Below are 21,530 nucleotides of genomic sequence, written 5' to 3'. Positions count from 1 at the left end.
GAAGCTGTGTTGGTTTTGCGTGGCAAGGTTTTGGTAGTGGGGGGGGCTACAGGGGTGGCTTCTGTGAGAAGCTGCTAGAAGCTTCCCTTGTGTCTGATAGAGCCAATGCCAGCCGGCTCCAAGGTGGACCCGCCGCTGGCCAAGGCCAAGCCAATCAGCACCTCTATGATAACATATTTAAGAAAGAGAAAAACAGTTAGAGAGCGCTTTTGCAGCCAGAGAGAGGAATGAGAAGATGTAAGAAACTCTGCAGACACCAAGGTCAGTGCAGAAGGAGGGGGAGGAGGTGCTCCAGGCGCCGGAGCAGAGATTCCCCTGCAGCCTGTGGTGAAGACCATGGTGAGGCAGGCTGTCCCCCTGCAGCCCATGGAGGGAGGATGAGGGGGTGTAGAGATTCCACCTGCAGCCCGTGGAGGACCCCACGCCGGAGCAGGTGGAGGCACCTGAAGGTCCCCCTGAGGACAAAGAAGCGGCAGAAACACCGTGTGATGAACTGACCGTAACCCCTATTCCCCGTCCCCCTGTGCAGCTTGGGGGGAGGAGGGGGAGAAATGAGGAGTGATGAAGGGAAGGGAGCTCAGGAAGAAGGGATGCATAGGGGAAAGGAGTTTTTAAGATTTGGGTTTATTTCTCATTACTCAGCTCTGATTTGATTGGTAATAAATTAAATTAATTTTCCGTGTCAACTCTGTTTTGCCCATGACAGTAACAGGTGAGTGATCTCTCCCTGTCCTTATCTCAACCCAGGAGCCTTTCGTTATATTTTCTCTCCCCTGCCCAGCTGAGGAGGGCAGTGACAGAGCGGCTTTGGGGGGCACCTGGCCTCCAGCCTGGGTCAACCCACCACATGGAATACACTTTTCAAGTTGGACTTCAACAAATTGTAGAGAACTCAAAAAAGAATTATAAGAACAGTAAAGCTGAAATTTTTAATCCGGGCAATACATTTTTGCATGAAATTTGAAAATGAAAATTTTTTAATAATTTTCCTCAAAAATATATTTTAATTAGTTTTGCATCTAAAAATGATTCTACCTTAAAGAACAATATGGTGGGATGCTTAACACTAAGGTCTATCATACTGTACTGACCTGACTTCATATAGTACAAAGCTATAGAAATTCCAGTCCTTATACACTTTTCTGCAAGGGAATAAGGGCTTGTTTTATATATGAAAATCTATCAAATTGCAGAAAAGTCTTTTCTTTCACTTATATGATTCCACTGACGACTTCTTGATATTGTCTTATATCAGTGCTCTGGGCTTAGTCAAAGTTCTTTACATTCTAAAATATGCAATCAATTTGAGCAAAACAAAACAAAGCAAACATTTCTGTAAGGGAAGACAATAATTTTGGTGAAACAATAATTTTTTCTCAGTTTATAGATACCACTGAAGTGATCGCTTTTTATGCAGATACTCTGCTGCAGAATCTTTGAGTGAAGCATCTTATAATGGGAGCAGCACCCATGAGAACAGCAATCAGGAGCAGCATGTTTCTGTAAACACCTTCAGCACTTAGCTTGCATTTGATTTTAACTTCACTGTAGGATGGCAGAGCTCCAATGGTTTCATTAGTCAGGACTTTGAGACCTGAGCCCATATTTATTTTATTATCTCTGTTTTCTCCACCTTCAGTCAGCATGTCCTAAGTACTTCATAAGCACTTCTGGCTTGTGGCAATCCATAAGACGCACATGACTGTCTCTATTAACAGCCATAAATCCTATATCTGCCTGAACTTGAATTCATTAAACTCACACTTGCAGCTAACCCTTGAGCCTTGTACCAATCTTATTGATGTTTAAATTATATCATGAGTCTTTACTCTTTCCCCTGGTGCTTGCAAAAAGTTTTCATTTCAGTCATTATGGCAGGGAAGGTGAAAGCAGCAGTTCTAGAGAATCTAAAGAATAGTCCATTCCCTAATAGATTCCAACATGTCTTTCTTAATTTTCAGTAAATCACTGGAAATTCTCAACATTGCATAAATATGTTTTAATCTCAGTTATCATTATAAAACAAAAGCATATTTGCTCAAACCATTGTTGAGAAATTCTGAAATACCATTTTGAGGCAGAACAGCCTAAGGTGAGGGAATTTTGCTTTTTTTATTGCCAACCAGCAGAAACCTCCCATAACTGGTTTGGGTATTAAGTAAAAGAGCACAAAGAGGCAAGTACTTGCTAACATATCTATCCTCCTTTCTCCCCACCTCAACTTTCCTGTTTTTCGCTATGGGCTACACTCTGAGGAGGTGATGGGCAGCACAAGCCTTTGAGTACATGTTATGGTTTCTGCTGCCTGTACGTAGCAGTTTCCTTGTTGCTCTGTTTGTAATGGGTTTTGCTGCTTTATGCTGTTGTGTCCTTAACACAGTGTGAGTCTCCCCTGGTCGCAGTCCCTCGGGGGGACATTCCTACCCCTTTTGGCTTGGAGTGCACCCCTAAAAGCACGTCTCTGGACACATGTGCTCCTCGGACTGAATAAAGTTTTGGCCCACAACGGTTCAGTTTCTGCCACTGTTGTTTCATTTGCCTCAGGATGATGCCTGCATTCACCAAGCAGACAACCCACCTGCACACAATATCACTCCATCTTTGCCTGAAGGTGCTGACTATGGGTTTTGAAACAAATGAATGTGGCAAACCAACATCTGGCAATTGCTAGTAGGAAATAGTGACCAGCGTCTTCCAGACAAGCCATAGTCCTCCAAAATCTTCCACAGTGCTAGAGAGGCAGTTACTGTAGAGGGAAAAATGTGACAGGGCAAAAGTATTCAGATGGCTTCAGTTCATTAGTCCTGTCTCCCATGAAGCAACTTACTTAATTACTTCAAACTGAAATTGCAAAATTCTGCCAATCTTTAACAATCTTCCAAACAACATATTGAGTTATTATAATAATGGAAAGGTCTTAAAAAAATCTTAATATACTGTGTTAGGTATTGAGCTGTTTCGTCATTGTCCAACCTATGGACCCTTTAATTCTGCCATAGATATCTTTGAAACCAGTCAATTCTGTTAATAATTTCATATCTAATGGCAGCCATGGTAGCTGTTAGCCAGATGCTAAGAAGTATCATCTAATCTAGGTAGAATATTTGCTTCTGCCAAAGTCATATAAGTGATATATTTGTTAAATATAATGAAGTCAGACAAGTCCCTCGTCATGCATTTTCCATAAACAAAAATGTTCAGAATAGCTTCTTTGACACAGAAGCCCAGAAGAACAACAAAATCTGTCCCATTGTCCAGGGACATTAAATTTTGTTAGGTTTCAGGCTGTGGACAATGGTTTTTCCTGAATCTTGAGGAAGTTATGTTGTCAGGAAGAGTAAATTTGAGAGAAAACTTCTTCTTTATGTTGAGTGGGAAGAATATAACATATGGAATAAGTGGTCCAAAAGACATGTAAGGCAGGAATCTCATGTTCTCTAATACATCTGCCAGAAGCTTCATAAGTGTCTCAACAAATCAAACCTAGTTCTGTACATGAAGAGAAAGCCACTGATCAGTATTTTGAACAAGCTGGAGAGACGTATATATTTCTCTCTAGAGAGGATATCTAAAGGCAGATTATGGGGACAAAGTCTTGGCTCTTGAAACCTGCTCTTTGGAAAGAGAATGTGACTGAAATTTATTAGAGGTAAATCCAGTTATTAAATTGGTCATGTACACTATCTTCAGCTTTTAGACCTGATGATTGTTGCTGATGCTTCTCTTTGCTTAGGCTGTAACACATCAGTGTTATGCCTAGGGGCTGTTTTGCCAATGAGGGAAGGACAGCCCTTCTAATCATTGAAAGAGTTGCTTATCCTGCTCAGAAGGTGGAAAAAAACCACAAAAACTAGCCTCCTCTGCATCCTCTCCGACTTTAACTATCCAAAACCCAATAGCATTTAGAGCTTATTTCTCATTTTAAAGTGTTTTCTGAAAAATATGTCCAAATAGTAATCTCAAATCCAGAGTATTAACTTTGCCTATCTTGTATAAAAGACCACGTGGCCCATTAAAATTGCATCCCATAAGGAAAGTCAGAGGTCTGTGTTGCATGGTCCTGTGCTTGCACACAACAGCTGGAAGTGAGAGTCTCGATTCCTTCTGGGATGCATCCTCAAATATCCTTCCCTAGTTGTGTAATTTCTCTACTACAGATATTCAAATATAGAATTTTCTTTCCACAAATATTCTTTAAATTTCTTTCAGACCTCTCCATTCTGCTAGTAATCAACACTTCTGAAGGGTCTCTAGCACTGTGAAAAGAGTTGAAAAAAGGTTGCTACTATATATTATTAACCTGCGTATGCATAGAATATGGACTATGACTGGAATTGGAAGAGATCATATGGAATTGATCTCCTGGGGAAGTAAGGTGTTCAGGATAAAAAAGTCATCTATTTTCCAGTTCACTGAAATTCCTATTTCACGTGACTTTGAATGTCTATAATGTAGTTTTCTCAACTGTGTAGAAGACCATAACCTTCCAGTATAGTTATATGGAAAGAAGAATTAATTCACCTTACTTGTGTCTCCATTTTAGCGTGTGATGAATCACACTGAAGAAATGCCTATTTATTTCCATTGACTATATAGAAAGGCCAGCTGAGATGTAGAAATGTATATACAACAGCAGGATTTGCATTAGGAAGGATTAATCCAACTTCTAATCTCCCTCCAAATTCAGTGAAGAGAATTACATGCATCCAGAAGGTGATTAATGATATATACTTTTCCATAGTAGAGTTTATTCTCTTTTCTGCCTTTCTCCATTGCCTATAACAAGCATGTAGAAGTATAGATGAAATCATATGGTTAAAGTTAGATGAGATTAAAGCCACTTAGGCAGTTATTTTCCAGTTCTGCTGGAACACATCTTCATCATATTCACAAGTGTGATGAAGTCTAATATATTGTCCATATGTTTCCATATCAGTTTGAAATCCTTGTCTTAAAGCACCAGCAGAAAGACAGTGAAGGAAATGTAATCTTTTTTTCTAGATAGTGACTAAATGGGTGTATCTACATTAACAATTTATGAAGTGTAAAGTGGGAAGGGCTAGAGTTTGACTTGACTGTCCATATGTGGCCTGATTCCAACTACAGACTCAAGGTAAATTTGCACAGAAGAATCCTCCTAGTACACTGAATTATGACTTAAAAACACCTCTAAATCATGGTAGATTTTCATGTCTGGAGACATACCATCTTTTTCCTTTTTTTGTAAGGTTTAAGAGTGGCTACCACTGTAAAATCCACAAATCCTGAGAATAAGAGCAGCTTCTTTCTCTCCCTTCCATCACAACCAATAAGAGATCACATAGTCCGATTTCAGTTCTTGTTGACAGCTGTGAAATCTTACTGGATGCTCAGAGGTGTAACTGTGGAAATCATTCAGCTTCTAGGATTTTATCTTTTATTTTAAAACTTTTTTACACCTCCCTCTGAAATTGCCATCTCCTGGTTCCTGTTATGCAGAGGATATGCAACTTTTCTAACCTATCATTTCATATCAGTGGTAATGATGATTGATAAGAAAACAGCACAGCTTGTCTATTAGAACCAAATTGATTTTGCAAGGATGCTAGTGAGATTATATAGTTATGCATCCACATGTGTGCACCGACATACATATATGTCTAAAATTAATATATCCAACATAAATGAATGAACTTAAGGTTTCTGTGCAATTTAAATTAAAGCTCAGGATGGGACATATTTTATGTAGAAGAATGCTTTTTTATTCTTTTCTGCACCAGGCATGATAGATATGCTGGATATGCTTATACAAGGAAATGAAAAAGATCCATAGCACAAGCCTGCTCTCTCACACCCGTTTGGTTCGTGAAAATTAGCACTCTGCCAGGTAATGCCCAATGTATAATACATGACAGACCCTATTCCCAAAGGACAATTGGACACAGTTACTCTTTTTTAAAAAGGCAGAGGCAGCAGCTTTGTGAACACAAGTTCCGCCACTCAACTGTCTCATAGCTACAGAGCTGACTCTACCCTGTGTTATTTAGTAGCATGGATGTACCCAGGTGGATCCAGGCTGTGTCACCTGGCAGCAGCAGCCAGAGGCAAAAGGACTGAATTTTGGAGTAGCGGTAGTCTTTTCTAAGAAGGTTTCTCCTAACACAAGGCAGCAACCTTATTGTTATATTAGAATAGACTCACTGGCTCCATTTAGCTCTGTTCCTCTGCAGCTAGCAGTGACCAGAGGTCAGAAGATGCTGTAACTCAGTGGTTGTTTTCACCCAGGACCACATACAGGTGAGGCTTTTAGTCATATGTTCTCTTTGCCCAGAGGTAAAACATTATCTCATACTAGTATCTCAAAGACTTCAGCCATGACAGCATCCAGAAAATCAAAATATAAGTCACCAAGCTCAGGATTTTTTTGACAGTATCTGCTTATAAAATGCTTTAGGTTTGCATTTACATTCCTTGGATGAATCTGCTGTCCTTGATCCACATTAAGACTGGAGACATGTAGGAGTGCAGTGGCACAGATTTAGGAATAAAAAGGTAATGAAGAGGTACTAGAAGACAGTGATCCTAATGAACTTTTACTCTTAAAGACATGCATAGGGCTTAAATATGTACTTTTACTGGGGGGAGGGGGGGGGGAAGATTTTAAGAGGGTGAAGATTAAAAAGCAGCATTTCTAGACTGTTAAAATAACTACGGGATGTTATCATCCCAACCTCATTTTCTGCAACACCATAAGCTCTGTTGCTAAGTAATTAACGGAGCCAAAGAAAGAGAGAGAAAAAGGGAATCCTACTTCTAAATTGTCTTTAAGTAGCACTTATATGGATATTAGATGGCAGCAGATCCAGTTATAACTGTTATTCTAATATAATGCAACTCATTCAGACTGAAAAGAACACCATGAAACTGTTATATAACGAATTTGGGTCCAAATTCAAAGCACATATCCATTTGCCCTGGACTTTGGCTAAAATTCACACTGTTCTGATGGAGAAAATTACCTCCTTGCTCCAGGTTGACATGGTATTTAGAATTGACCCCTAGTTAGGCCTGAGAACTCCTGAGTATCAGCTTTCCTGCTCAGGTCAGTAGAGCACCTCTTTTCAGCATCGCAGTGTGATCCACCCCATTGCTTTGTGTAACATTACAGGAAAACTCAGTGATGAAGGCAGGAATGAAGTTCAGCCGCTGCTTTCTCATTAGGATACTTTCTGAGCAGTTTCTCCTAACAAGCTGCCTTAATTTGTAAGCAGAGACAAAATAGAAGCAAACAGCTAGTCTTTGTGGCTGTCTGCATTCAGAGATCTAACAAAAAATTATTCTGACAGCAAAACTGACATTTAATATTTCAAAGGAATAGATATATTCTTCAGTGTACAAAAGATATTTTGATTTCAGCCTTGTTCAAGCCCTGCATTGAAAGGCATCCATCCATCGTATTGTAAAATTGAATAAGTTATTTATTATTACTGTAGTGAAACTGTGGGATCTTTAATTTCATCAGGATTACTAGATTGCAGATATCTGACTACTTAATGACCTTGTATTTACCGAGAAAAAAAGGCTGCTGCTGAAATGACAGAGATGTAATGGCATGAATTCATTGTGGATAACAGAGCTATGGAAGAGTTAACCATATAATGTGTGACTCAGATTTGACTGCTTTTTGACATTCAATAATACCATTGCTAAAATATCACTGAAATAAATATCAGCAGTTAATCACAAGTGATGTAATGTTGTTAAGGGGAGGGGGGGAATACCCTTCTCCATATGCTTTGCTGCAATATTGTGGAGGAAATAAGGAATAAAAAAGGTGCCATTTAAATTGCACTGTTCTCTCTCCTTCAAAAGAAATGGAGAGCTAATCATCAGCCAATGCTACAGCATAATGGTAAAAAAAAAAAAAAGAGGAAGAGTGGAATTTAATTTGTATTCAGAGTACCTTCCTCCTCCACCCTCCCACACACACCCTTAAGTAGTTTAAACTAGTGGCATTATAAGAGGCAGTTATATTAATTTATGTTATATATAAAATATTTTTTAAAATTCTCTTTTTTAGGACCAGATGCCCTCCAAAATGTTGGCGGTGCCAAGCCACACATATTCTGAAAATATCTTTCTATCCAACAAAGCCTGCACAAAACAAATGTGGAGAATCAGAGCAGCATGCTTTACTGATCACTCTCCTGTTTTCTTATGGCAAGAATAAAAGTTCAATGATTATCTATGCTTGCATAGATCTTCCTGTTGAATGACAAAACACATTAAAATTCAGTGCCGTAATGTTCCTTGTGTTCTAGGTAAACATCCTTAAACACCAGGAGTGATGGGAAACAGAGACATTTCAAAAGATGCTCAGGGGCACCATGGAAGTCTGTGGGTAATCCAGGGAGAGAATTCAGATCTTCCCACATTACATTTTGTTTGAAGGAACATCCATTTATGTCCATTTCTACTGCCCTACTCATCCATTGTGCTCTTCCCTTCAGAAGAAGTTGAAAATAAAGAATCTCAGGCGTGAACTTTACAGCCCTCATGCCTAATCTGTAAATCATACTTCAGCAACTGGGCATGAATATCAACAGTTAAATAAGCCTGATCCACAAGCAGTCATAACTCCCGTCAGTCCAAACAGAAATCTTACATAAAGAAATATGTATGCTCTGAAAGTTTCGGAAGTTCGAAAATTCTGATTATCTACTCCAGAAACTTCTAGAAACAGGAATGTACTGACCCGTTAAGCATAGTTCAAGGAAAGATATCTAGCTACTGACTATAGCACTAGTCCAGGAAAAAAACCCGTGTAGTATTTCCAGTTGTACAGACAATAATTTTAAATCCAGGTATGTGCAAAAAGAAGGAGATACATATATTTTGTATGAGAAAAAGAGTGAAGGAACAAAGATAAGCTGTGACAAATAAACAAGGGAATAAAGGAAACATGATAGGTGTAAGCAATATTAATATGCAATGTTCAGGTTTTATGCTTAATGCTGAGGAAATAAACTAAACCTCAGTAAAGAATGGGACAGATGTTCAAGGAACATACGGTAGAGCTTTTTCAATATGAAATCCACGGATTTGACCCTATCAGCAATTGTCAGAGCTACCAATCTGGAAGCTGCAAGATGCAGAAACATTTTTCCTTTCCAACCAAAAAGGAAAATTTATCAAGTGAGCCACTGCAACCTGCTTCATCTGTGGGCAAATATTGATTTTTTAAATGGGAACCACTTCAGATTGAAAAAGAAGGGGCTTGTAGACTGTGTAATGTATGAGCAATATCCCGCAGAAGTAGTTTTAAATGCTAAATGTGTTTTCTTGATGACATGTGGGGTGTTTTCACTCACAAATTCTTTTTACACACTTTAGTAACTTATGTCCAGTGTAAGTAATTACAACAGGTTCTCTTATACCACCGGTGCAGACACATTCGGTTAGCTCCACTGTTATTCTGTCTGTATGCTTTGAGCTTACTATCTTTCAACTTTTTAGAAGTAACTTGTTGAAAACCTACTTAAAATCTATGGTTTATTATCTCAAAGAAAGATTGCCAGTGCTAATTTGAAATCATATTTGAAATCATTATCAAGCATCACTTTTCTTGACACTGTGGGAAGTATTTGCAGGTGTCAGTTCTGGCCCTGCCTGCTGCCTGTTGATAAGCCAGATACCATATATACCTTGTCACAATGCCAGTATTTGCCACAAACAAAGTGAAGCTCATCCTCTGGCTCTTATGGATTGTAAAGTGAAGTGCAGAGCAGAGATAATAGTGGAAGGCATTGTACAAAGTGTTAAGGTCATGGAGTCTGAACAAATATTAGCTCAGGTCCACTGGAATTTCATTTAATGTTTTTCTAAGCTCTTTCCTTTCTTTTGGGATTTCAGATGTTCACACACATGTGAATTATGAAATGTCAACTGAAAACAGAGCCTACGTTCTTACATACTGTAGATACAGAATTAAAAATGAACTAGAAATATAAGTGAAGGATTAAAAGATATAAATTACCAGGTTTTATCACCTTATTGTGAGGTATCATACTTAATATTATAGCTCTGCTGAAAATGAGATATCTTGAACAACTTTGCCTTCCTTTCCCAAGTCCTCTGGAGAACAGTCTTTTCAGCTGAAGGTCGGGAAGGAAAGAGCAGCCTTTAGCTTCCTGCTGGTTTTAAATAAAGTGGAAATGGCATCTGCCCTAAATCTGAAGTATACTCCAAAAGATATTCTTAACAACGTAAAGGGACTACTCCAGCTTCTTTTTCCTTTAAGCTAAGAGAGGGATCTGGTGATTAAATGAAGTGTTGCAGGCTGAAATAAGAAAAAAAACCCAGAAGCAAATGAGGGTACCAGCATGACTTTGAAGTTGTGTTTTGTTCACTGAGGTTTGATTTAAGAAGCTTTTTCCTGCACTTTGCCCTTCATTCCTCATCACGGAAAAGTCTGGAACAAGGTGGAAGGAGATAACAGATAATATTGTGCTTGGGCCTTTTAAGGCCTGGGCTGTGGCTGGACACATTCTCTCTCCTCACTAGTCCCTTCCCAGCCTAGGTGGTCATCCTACTTTTAGCTGTCTGACCCACGAGAGGAAAAGCCTGGAAGATATGGATACAGACAGCTACAGAGAATTAATGCCAGCATCAGCAGCGACGCCATTTCCCCAAAGATCCCTTCTGTCTTTGTTTTACAGCCCCACTGATAAGAAGCAGCAGAGGTGATTCCAGGACATTGTGTTTTTACCATGGGTTCTCAAAAGCACAGACAGGCAAACACATAACGTCATGAAACAAACGGATATTAATGGGGAATGAAAGCTAGGCCAGTGAAAAGTTCCATGGATAAATCAGAACGCTATAATGACATGCTAGTTTCAGGGATGCGAGTTACTATAGGACACTGAGATTTATAGCAAAAAGAATCAAGTAACAACTATAATACCTAAAAATATAGTAGCAAACTCTTAACAATATTACCTATCCTACAAAAATAAAAATATTTTTTTAAAAAGAAAGAGAAAACTTTGTTTTTCCTCAGCTGGCTAAAGGAAGTACTCAAAAAAATAGAAAAAGGGCCAGCTGGGAAGAAAATCAATCACCATGTAACCTCATTTACTCCTGTATGACTGCTCTTTTGGATAGTCCATTGAGAGCCATCAGGAGCATGTACAGGCAAGAGTAGTTTCAGTCTGCCATTGCTTCTTTCTCACTGTTGTCTTAAAAAAGTCCTTCCCAGGGATGGAAAGTGCTGCTGCCTTGGCCCTCAGCCCAAATAAAATCCTTCCTCCTTCCAGGAAAAAAATAAGAAGCCAAAGTAACGTCCTGAACATTGTAAGCCACCCTCTACAGGACAAATTCCGCCCCCAGTGTACTGCAGTGTGGGGTAGGTAGCGAGTAGTTCCACGAGACATTCTACCAGCTTGCCAGCTCTTTTCCGGAGACAGAGAGAGCCTGTCCATTACGAATATATCTGCAGCTGAAGGAAGGGTGGGAGCGGGGAAGGAGGCAAACCTCCTCCTGAGAACAAGACATTGAATTAGCTATTTCTGCTGTACCCTTCAATTGCCAGCGCTGACAGAGGTGATTGCTCCTTCCCTGGCTGCTTGAAGCTGATGTTTTCCTCCTTAGTCTCCAGGTTATTCAGACCCTTCCACCACATATATCCAGCTGCCCGCAGCAAAGGTAGAGCAGGGGCTTTATCATATCTTGCAAAGGATGGGCTCAAGAGTGTCCTCCTCTGGGCTGCTTCATATTTCAGACTTTCCAATTTCTCCAAATCTATCCTCTTGGCAACTGCAGAAACCCTTTTCTCCACATCCGCCCCATATCTTTTGTGTACACATGACCCAGATAGTGTGCTAGTCTTTATTTGCTGTCAAAGGAGACAGCTCTTAAATCTTCCAGAGGCAACCTTCCCTCCATTTGGACGTTGGAGGCTGAGAGCAGATACCTGGCACGCACACTAGTGCTAGGACCTGAAACACTCTTGCTGACTCTGTGTCAAGGAGCTTTCATGCCCTAACATATATACATCACCTAAGGCAGAACCTAGTCCATAACGCTATAGACATACAGTGCATCTCCAATGTGAGAAGTTCCACTGGAATTAATAAAAGGTAGCTTGGAAGTAAATGATAAAATCTGAATATTTTCAAAAGAACTAGTGAACACTGAGAAGAAAAGATTATGTTTTATAAATCCCCAGGTATAGATCTTATTTAGTAGGAGGTTTGTATTTACAGCTATGAAACTTGTTTCTGGAGGCTGGCAAAATAACGTATTATTTCACAGACTTCTCTGTCTCTCGCATTGAGAGGGCTGGAACCCAAAGAAACATCTCCTGTGACAGGGAGAGGCATTTCTCTGTCTTAACCATAAGTTTCTCTGCATTTGTAGCTTCCCAAGTATATGCAAACTGAGGCAAGAGGCCTGCTCCAGAGTCCAAAAGGAGAACATATTTAAAAGTGAGCTTTTGCATGCAGTTTCATGTATAACTTTATTTCTAGCAGGCAGTATTGTTAAAATGTAGATAGCACTGGCCAGAACCTGGCAGTCATTGTGTGCCAAAAGCCTTCTGTTTTGCAAATACATGAAATTTCAATTTCACACTGAAGATATTGGGTTATGTGGGGGGAAAGACTGAACTAGTAATAAGAAACTATTCACTTTATTTGCAAATCCATAAATATATGATCTCTTCTTCCTTCTGACCATATTTGAAATGGCAATAACAGCATACCCTTTGGAACTTTTCTTCACTCAAGTACATGTAATCATTACTGTCAGCCCATCAAGCTCCAGGTGAAAATAGATTCTATATAAACTCTTTTAAGTCACATTTGATTAGACCCTTGTCTGTATGAGTTTGACATGGTTTATTATTTCTTATCACTGCTTCTGTGTCGGACTTCCCCAGAATAACTTCTGCACCATAGCTGACAAACAAAAGCTGACCGTACTACCATGAATGTAATGCTGAAAGTATCCTGCCAAATATGGTAAATGGACAGTATACACACTTAATTGAGCAGAAGCTTTATTTTGAGTAATATCAAGCAAAAACATGCAACATTGATCAGGCAGGAAAAGATAGGAAGAAACCTATATCCTGAGTGGAGGTGGCAGAGAATCTATGTGAAAATAAAGGAATGTGACAGCAGAAAAGAACATAATCACCAGTAAATAAGGAGAAATGCATAAAAATTTCACCAGCTGTATGGTGCAAACTGTAATTAAAAGAAAGAATTAATTATGAAAAATAAAACTAATAATAAAACCGTGGCTGAAACTTGTAAATGTTTACTTTAAGTATGTCAATAATAACAAAGATTACAAGACACAGCTGAAAGCTTTATTTGCTTTTCCTGGCAGGAGTGTTTTTTAGAAAATGAATACTATGACAGATTTTGCCTATTTCAGTGGCTTTCTTGATATCTTTCCCTCTCCTCCCAAAATATATAAATAGAGAGAGATAAAAACTCCCCTATAATGTGTGACTGAGGCACTCTCTTTTGAGCAGGGAACATATAAATATCTTCTCTCTTATATAGTAGAATGACAAAACAAGCATATTTTTACTCCACTCATCTCCTTCAGTGACCAGTTCTGAATTAAAATAATCTGGATATTTCTATCCATAGAAAAGTCAAAGGCAGATTCTGCTGGCATGTGATCAGATATTGCTTCTCCTCATTGCCACACAGGGAGAAGTTGTTCATCAGAGACTTTAAAAGTTCTTCCTGTTTGTATTCATTTGCAAAACTTTCAGTAAAATGCTATTTAAAGTCTATAAAGCAACTTCCAGTTGGTGTGGGGAACAATACAAGGAAAATAAAAATCTGTTTACAAGGGTAGGGAGTGACAGGACAAGGGGTAATGTCTTTAAACCGAAGGAAGGTAGATTTTGTTTAGATATTAGGAAGACATTTTTTTACGATGAGGGTGGTGAGGCACTGGAACAGGTTGCCCAGAGAAGTTGTGGATGCCCCATCATTGGAAATGTTGAAATTCAGGTTGGATGGGGCTTTGGGCAACCTGGTCTAGTGGAAGGTCTCCCTGGCCATGGCACGGGGGTTGGAACTAGATGATCTTTAAGGTCCCTTCCAACCCAAACCATTCTGTGATGCTATGATTCTATGGCAGTGTAACAAACAGGACTATGCCTCAATACTCTGCACTGGCAAGCCTCTGCATTAGATAGGCTCCTTCAAAACATCACACTGAGCATTCACAACATCACCCTTGTATATGCTGGCCTGGTCACACCACTGAGAGCTTACAAAAAGAACTGGCAACTGGATCAGTGAGGAATTCTGTAGTATCCTCCTTCTCTGGAAGCATTGCACATGCAGGCATGAATATATCCAGAAGATTTGAAAACCATAGTTGCAGGTAGCCCAGCAGACTTGCAAATGCACCTGAAAGAAATGCCCCCTGCTTATTACTGTTAGGCACTCTTATCTTGGAAAACTCAAATTTCAGAATCCCCTTTTCAGAGAGTTCATGACTGAGCCTGTAATAGTACATGACACGTCTCCTCAGGGATGTTGAATAACTCATCACCAGCCAGAGAGCAATCAGTCTTTGAACCACGAGGATCTGACTGATGAGCCTGGGAGAACAGCAATGAGGCTTTATTTCAACCTGTCAATAAGACATTCCACTATTCATAAGCCAAACCTTTCTGAGACAATTTATGGGACAGGGAAACAAAAGGAAGATTGGGTGCGAAGAACAGTGTGTCAGGGAGCAGCGAGGGCCAGCTGCTCCCAAAGGGACAGGGAGCCGGCAGCCAAGCACGATACCATGTCTGGCAGGACAGGGGCTGGGGAGTCGGAGTTGACTACAGCCTGGAGCCTGGATCACCAGCTAAGTCCATAGTGGTCTTGCAGGTCTGAGGGCAAGCTGTGAAGTCAAGCCAGCAGGTCAGGCTCAGGATCAGGTCTGGTGATAGTACCTACAGTCAGACACAGCTCAGCGGTAACCAAGCAAATCCATGGTGACAAGGCAGGTCTGAGCTCAAGCTAGGAAGTCAATCTGTGGGTCAGGGTCTGCATCAGCAGGTGCATGGCCAAGAACAGGCATAGCTGAAGGCAACACAAACTGCATCTCAGGCAGCGGCCAAGGATTAGAGCATCACCTTAAAAGCTGCTCCTGTGGGAAGGAGGATCAGCCCACACTAAGGCTTCTAGCTTTTGTCACACAACAATTTCACATCCAAAGCTACCTGCTGTGCTTTTTTTTAGTTGTTCTTGAGCTCAAGCAGTCAAATGCCAGGAGGATGGATGCACTCATGGCTCTGAAGAAGAAACTGTCTGTCTCTGGAGCAGAAGCAACAGGTTGCAGGGTACCTTTCTGTACATGGTTCTACATATGAAAATGTCGTCTGTTGCTGTCTCCCCAGAGACACAGGTTCCTGCTCTTGCTTTTCCTACTACTGTCCCTTGAAGAGAAGATAATGTCTTCAATAGCACTTATTTTAAGCAATAACTTTCCCACTCTCTTCTGCACTACCTAACTGCCTCTGCGGAAGAATTTCCAAATCCTCAAGCTCTTTCCCACCTCAGCAACAGCATAGACCTACCAAGAGCTGAGCTCAGATTCTGCCATTTCTCTAAATGCATGGAAAGTAATCTGTCAGTAAAACACTGGATAGTAAGAGGGGAATTCACTGAGCAAGCCTGTCCCCTCAGAGAGTTTGGGCTGGTCTCAAGGCATGTGGCAAGTCATATCATGTGTATATGGTGGAAACCTTATACTTGTATTGAGGATCTCACTACTGCAAGCCAGGGTTTGGGAAAACTACGCCCTGTGTAATCTATTTGGTCTACAGCAGAATTTGAAGCAGGCTGTGTGCATTCAGGTGTTTGTTTACACCTGAAGTAAGAGCAGCACAAATGCCGCAGACATACCTATTAGTCCTTAAGGTTCAGAGGTAGACAAGAATGATATTTGAAAACCCTAAAAGGCATATGGTCTTTCCACAGCTGGTCATCCATGGTTGGCACCTTTTTCTGCAACAGCTTCACTGGCATTCTGGCACTTGAAAGCTTAAAATATCCAGTACAGCATTTTGTAGCTGAATTGAAAACACATTGGCCAGGGACAATAAGCAGGAAATGCAAATTTATGACTACTATCTAAACTCATACTTTCTTCATCCATGGCATAAGGCCTCTTCTTTCTCATATCTAACTATACTGGATTTGCGTGACAAGGTTTTGGCAGTGGGGCGGCTACAAGGGTGGCTTCTGTGAGAAGCTGCTAGAAGCTTCCCCTGTGTCTGACAGAGCCAATGCCAGCCAGCTCCAAGACAGACCCACCACTGGCCGAGGACAAGCCCAAGTCCATCAGTGAGCTTTTTTTTTTTTTTTTGGCCTTTTTTTGTACAGTCTTATTCCCCAGGATACTCCTCTACTATTCATAACTTCTATTATGAGTATTCTAAGAGAATCTTAAAAAAAAAGTCAAAGGTCACCACTGGCTAAGAGAAAACTCTGTTGGCCGTGTAGCTATGCCTGTAGCTAACATGCACAGAGAACTCAAAGCTGTCAGGAATAAGGATTTGCTTTTGCTTTGTCTTCTTCATAGAATTCTCTCTGACTGATGGCACCCTGAATTGATGTACTGTCCCAATCCAGTATCAGGGAGGTTTCGATACGATCCCAAGAGCGAGATTAAGACACAAACAAGGTCAAATGCCATATACCAGAAACAGGTTTTATTATGAAAACTGTAAAAAGAAAAGGTAAAGGTAACCAATAACAGCGATAGGACAGGGCAGAAAAGACAGGCAGTAAACCAAGCAAGAATCTGGGATAGAATCGCAAGAATAGTCACCGCCACAGATCCACGGTGTCTCGGTGGGGGAAAGGGGTCCAAATCTCTCGTTCTGCGATGGCGGTTCCACAGCGTCCCATGGACGAAGGCACGGTGCGGGTCCACAGCGTCTCGGAGGTCCGTCTCAGGAGAGTCCAAATCTCTTGTTCTGCAGTGGTGGGTGACGCGCACCATCCTCATCTTGGCAGTCTCCTTTTATACTGGTGGCCGTCTTCACGATGGCATGTACGACACGGCTTCCACGTTCCTGCACATGCGTACACACAGTTCCAGCCCTGTTCTTCATGCGACTGTTATCTGACTCTGTGGCGTATGATCCGGCAAGGTGTTTTTCGAAGGTCGAAAGTCTCCACGACCCCGCAATTGTCCTTACGATCCGGCAATCGCCCTTATCGTCCTTATCGCACTCAGTAGCTGGAGGGGTTTCCCGCTTGAGCAAAGCGATCTTTGAGACAAAAGTTCTTTCAGTCTGGTTTCTCACAGGTACCTATCTAGGTATCTCATGAAAAGGAACAGGCATGAAAATCTGGGAGGTGGAAAACCTCTTAGCATTTGCAGAAAGGGCACAGGAACTGTGAAATGTGCCTGCTGGATGTTCTTTAACTGAGGAAGCCAAAATATGCCTTAGTGTGCTACCAGGAATGATACAAATGTTAAAAGGAGATCTCAGCATTAGAATCAGCAGTACCTAACAGGAGAGTCACAGGAATGAGAGATGGTTTGACTCCAAAGGACATCTGTAAATTACAGACCAGATATACTGGTCAGTTTGGTTGCTCATCGTGTTCCCAACTTGCACTCTTGGCCAGCTTTTCTTCCAATGCAAATCATGGTGTAGGGAGATCAAACATGAGAATGAAATGGTGAGGCAACATTCAGGTATCATTCCAGGAATCAGAATGTACTTCTCAAGCCAGTAGGCTGGGAAGAGTTCCTCATTTTACCTTCTGCTCTCCTGCCCATTCTTCCATCTAATCATCTTAAAGTCTAATCAGTAAGACTAATATCAACAATAAGGGATTAAAACAGTCAGTTGTCTCACTTAGAACACTGTAGACATTCATGTGATTGATTGTGGTGCATAGTAATATTGCTAGTGTCTGCATAGTACTATTGCTAGAAAAGTCCATCTAGACTTGCAGGGGCTTATGGAATAGGTACCATTAGTGGGTGTCCCAGAGTTTGGGCAGCCTGGACACATTGCTGTCCTACAGATAGCTTTCAGCTGTGGTGCAGGTGGGGTCTAAGCTTGCAATAGCCCTGAAAATTTAAAATCTATTGGTGGATTTGTGGTTCAAAGTTAGTGGAACTTTGTCAACTGACTTCAGAAGAAAGAAAGTTTCATCTTGTTATCCGGGGCTTTGAGCCTTTCGACTCCCATGCTGAGTATTTTTCAGTCACCATTTCCAATGGAAAGTGTCCAGAGATGGGGAGTAAATCCACACCTATAGCTCTCAGTAATTACCTTCTTGTAAGAGAAGTGGTTTTTAAATCCTGTTTCAACACTTAGATAGTAAGCATCCTCTTTTAGGCTTAGGCTTAAACTTTCTAACTTTTTTCAGGGGGTCACAAGGCCTAAAAACTGAGAAATATCACTCAGGAGTAACATCCCGTCTTTGATAAATCAGGACTTCTCTGGATATTTCACAGCTTATACCAATGGTAAGATAATGAGGTGATGCTAACCTATATACCTGAGAACATTGTCTTTTGTGAACATACCTTCACAGTAGCATGACCCCATGTAGTATACAAGTCCAATGCTGTAAAATGTATTCAGATGGTCATATCTTAGCTAATACAGCAGTTTGTAACACAATTATGAAAAGCCATCCTTGTACAGAACTATATAGCTACATAAGTCAGGTTTTCTATTTTATGGTCCTATACAATTATTTCCACTAAACATGCATTCAGCCAGGAGTTAGAGATATTTTAGAAATATGGCTCTATGCTTTACAGCTAATTTATCAGTTTGTTTCTGTGCTAGATCAAGCTAAACTTTTATTCTCTACAGCTACGAGTCATTTTTCTATAAACTTCCATAGCAGTGCACACATTATACCAGCTGTTATATATTTAGGGGTTTGCATCTGTAGTCCTTAATACAATGATTATCCCCATTGGCTGAGATTTTTGAGTGGGGGCTGGCAAGGGGAAAGTTAGATAATAAAAATAAAAGCCAAAAAACAAGCATGAAAAGAAGCCAGTTTCCTACTTTTTTGTACTAGCAGTGATAAAAAGAATGGGACAATATGAACATCATCTCTGTAATTTTGTACACATTTCAATATTATAAAGACTTTCTCAAAACTAGAGAAAGTCAGCAAAATTATTCAGTAACTTATAAGTTGAAATATTTTCTAGTTACTCTGCAACTACTGGTAATGGAATGCTATTTATAAAATTGCAGGAGATGATTCTTGCCATATATTCCATATATTCATTAACTCTTAAGTGATCAACAGATTTCTAGCACTAGGTATGACCACTGTAATTGTTTAGTCAAATTCCTAAAACCCCTTTTGCCAGCAAAGCACCACCAGTGATCTTTGCCTTTGAGCTGAACAATGTGCAGTTCAGATGAAATGCATCTCTGACAAAAGTGTGTGAGATCAAAAGGGAGGACAGGGATTCACAAATTTGGGGCATCTATTGAGCAGTTGCCACAGGCTAAGTTCCTGTGTCAATGCTGGAATAAGAACTTTGGGCATTCTACAGATTTATAAGAAATGGCACTTTTACAGAGTGAATCCCTTTTACCCTACATGGGTCAAGCAGACTCCTCCACTTTACCAGGTTCAATATATGTGTTAATGGGGGATTTTTCACAGATATTATAGCCTGCTCGGATTTCCAAAAGGAAATAGTCATCAAAGTCTTCTAAAGAAATTAAGCAGCCGTGGGATAAGAGGGAAGGAACAAGCATGGATAAGGACTGCCAAGAGTAGGAAGGAGAATCAGGGGTGCACAGTCACTTCTTGCAGTGGGAGGTCAGTGGGGAGTATCATGGAAATGTTGGGATCCATACTGTTCCTAAACGCCCTGGGAAAAGGGGTAAGCAATGACTGGACAAAGTTTGCAGCTGATATGAAGTTGCAGCTCTTAGGAAGACAGAAAGGACAAAGGCTAAATATAGACAACTGCAGAAAGTTTTTACATGACTGGATGAAATTCATGGCAGATGAATTTCAATGTAGGTAAATGCAAACTGACGCACGTAAGAAAAAAGAAATGGGCTATAAGTTGACCATTGTCACTCGGGAGTGAGATCTTTGGGTTGTGACGGACATGTCCATGAAAATGTTACCTCAGTGCCTAGCATTTGTCTAAAAAAAAAAAAAAAGTGAGTGAAATGTTAGGAATTATTAAAAAAGGATATGAGAACAAGAGAGAAAACAATTAGGTTATTGTATAAACCCATTGTTCACCCTCATGTCGAAACCTTTGAATGGCTCTGCTCTCTCGTCTTGAGCAAGGAATGAGAGAACCTGAAGAGGTTTTCAGAGTGGCAGCAAAGATCTCTAAAGGTTGCTTTTGTAAGAGGAATGACTGAGCAGGCTGTGTCGGGGGAGCATCAGGAAGGGGCTGCTCCTCAAGGAGAGGCAAATAGGAGCCATGGGGCACAGAACAGGATAGTGTCTTCTCCAACAAGATGAAGTCTCAGAAGAGCTAAACAGGTTTGGTGACAGTAACCAGGGTCAGCCACAGTCCAGTGATCATCAGGCAAGCCTGATATGGGAGGTCCAAAATCAAGCCAGGAAATCAAGTCAACAAGGGAAGTCAAGACCAGTACAGTACATGGCTGGGCACAGACACCCCTATTACATAGCCTTAGAGGCAAGGGTTTGATCTTATGTTCAGCTTCCTAGTGAAGGAAGAAGGCTCTGATGAGTCCTCTCATGGCTCTTTCTCCCCTTGGTCTTTCCACAGTAGCCTGATCCCAAGTTATAGCTGTATCACATAGAAGGTGCCCAACTGCGCAGGCAGGCAGAGCCTGGGGTGAGGGGAAGGAGATCTCATGGCCTACTGGTGCACGCAAGGTTGAGAGAGCCAGAGATACCATCTTCGTCCTGGAGAACAGGGCGTATGATAGACAGCTACACAGTCCTGATGGTAGGGAGAGAAAGGATCAATTGTTTGTGGTGTCCTTCACCAAACAATACCATGGGCAGCCAAGTTCAAAAGAAACAAGAGATGGTTCTTCACGCATCAAGTAACAGATCTGCTGATTCCTTTTCATGGGCATTGTGGATACAGTAAGTTTACAGGGGTTCAAAGGGCAACTGGATAAGCATTTAAAGGAGAAATCTGTTATGAGTCACTAGAGAGATGAATCACTACAGGTTTAGGAATTCCACTGGGAGAGCAGAGAGGAGGGAAATACAGTATATGCTTCTTCTATTCCCATTAACTTTTGGATAGCATTTGTCAATTCTTTTTTAGGAGCGAGCATAAAAACAGTCCCCCATTGCCACAGATTATGCAGCTGAGTTTCCTGCATTTGCTGAAGTCAGAGGAGGCAGCAGACCCAGAATGCAGGAGTTGAGCCTCACCCTTCATGGCGATGATGCCCCACCTGCCAAGAAAGCCAGAGAGAAAAATGCTGGCTCAGTGAACCTTTGGCCCGAAGCTCTATGGTTATTCTTATACTCCTCCCGTCTCAGCTGAGTCATTTGACCTATTTT

Source organism: Balearica regulorum, chromosome 1 (assembly GCF_011004875.1).
Source record: "Balearica regulorum gibbericeps isolate bBalReg1 chromosome 1, bBalReg1.pri, whole genome shotgun sequence".
NCBI lineage: Eukaryota > Metazoa > Chordata > Aves > Gruiformes > Gruidae > Balearica > Balearica regulorum.
The sequence above is the reverse complement of the archived record's forward strand: the minus strand, read 5'-3'. Positions refer to the sequence as shown.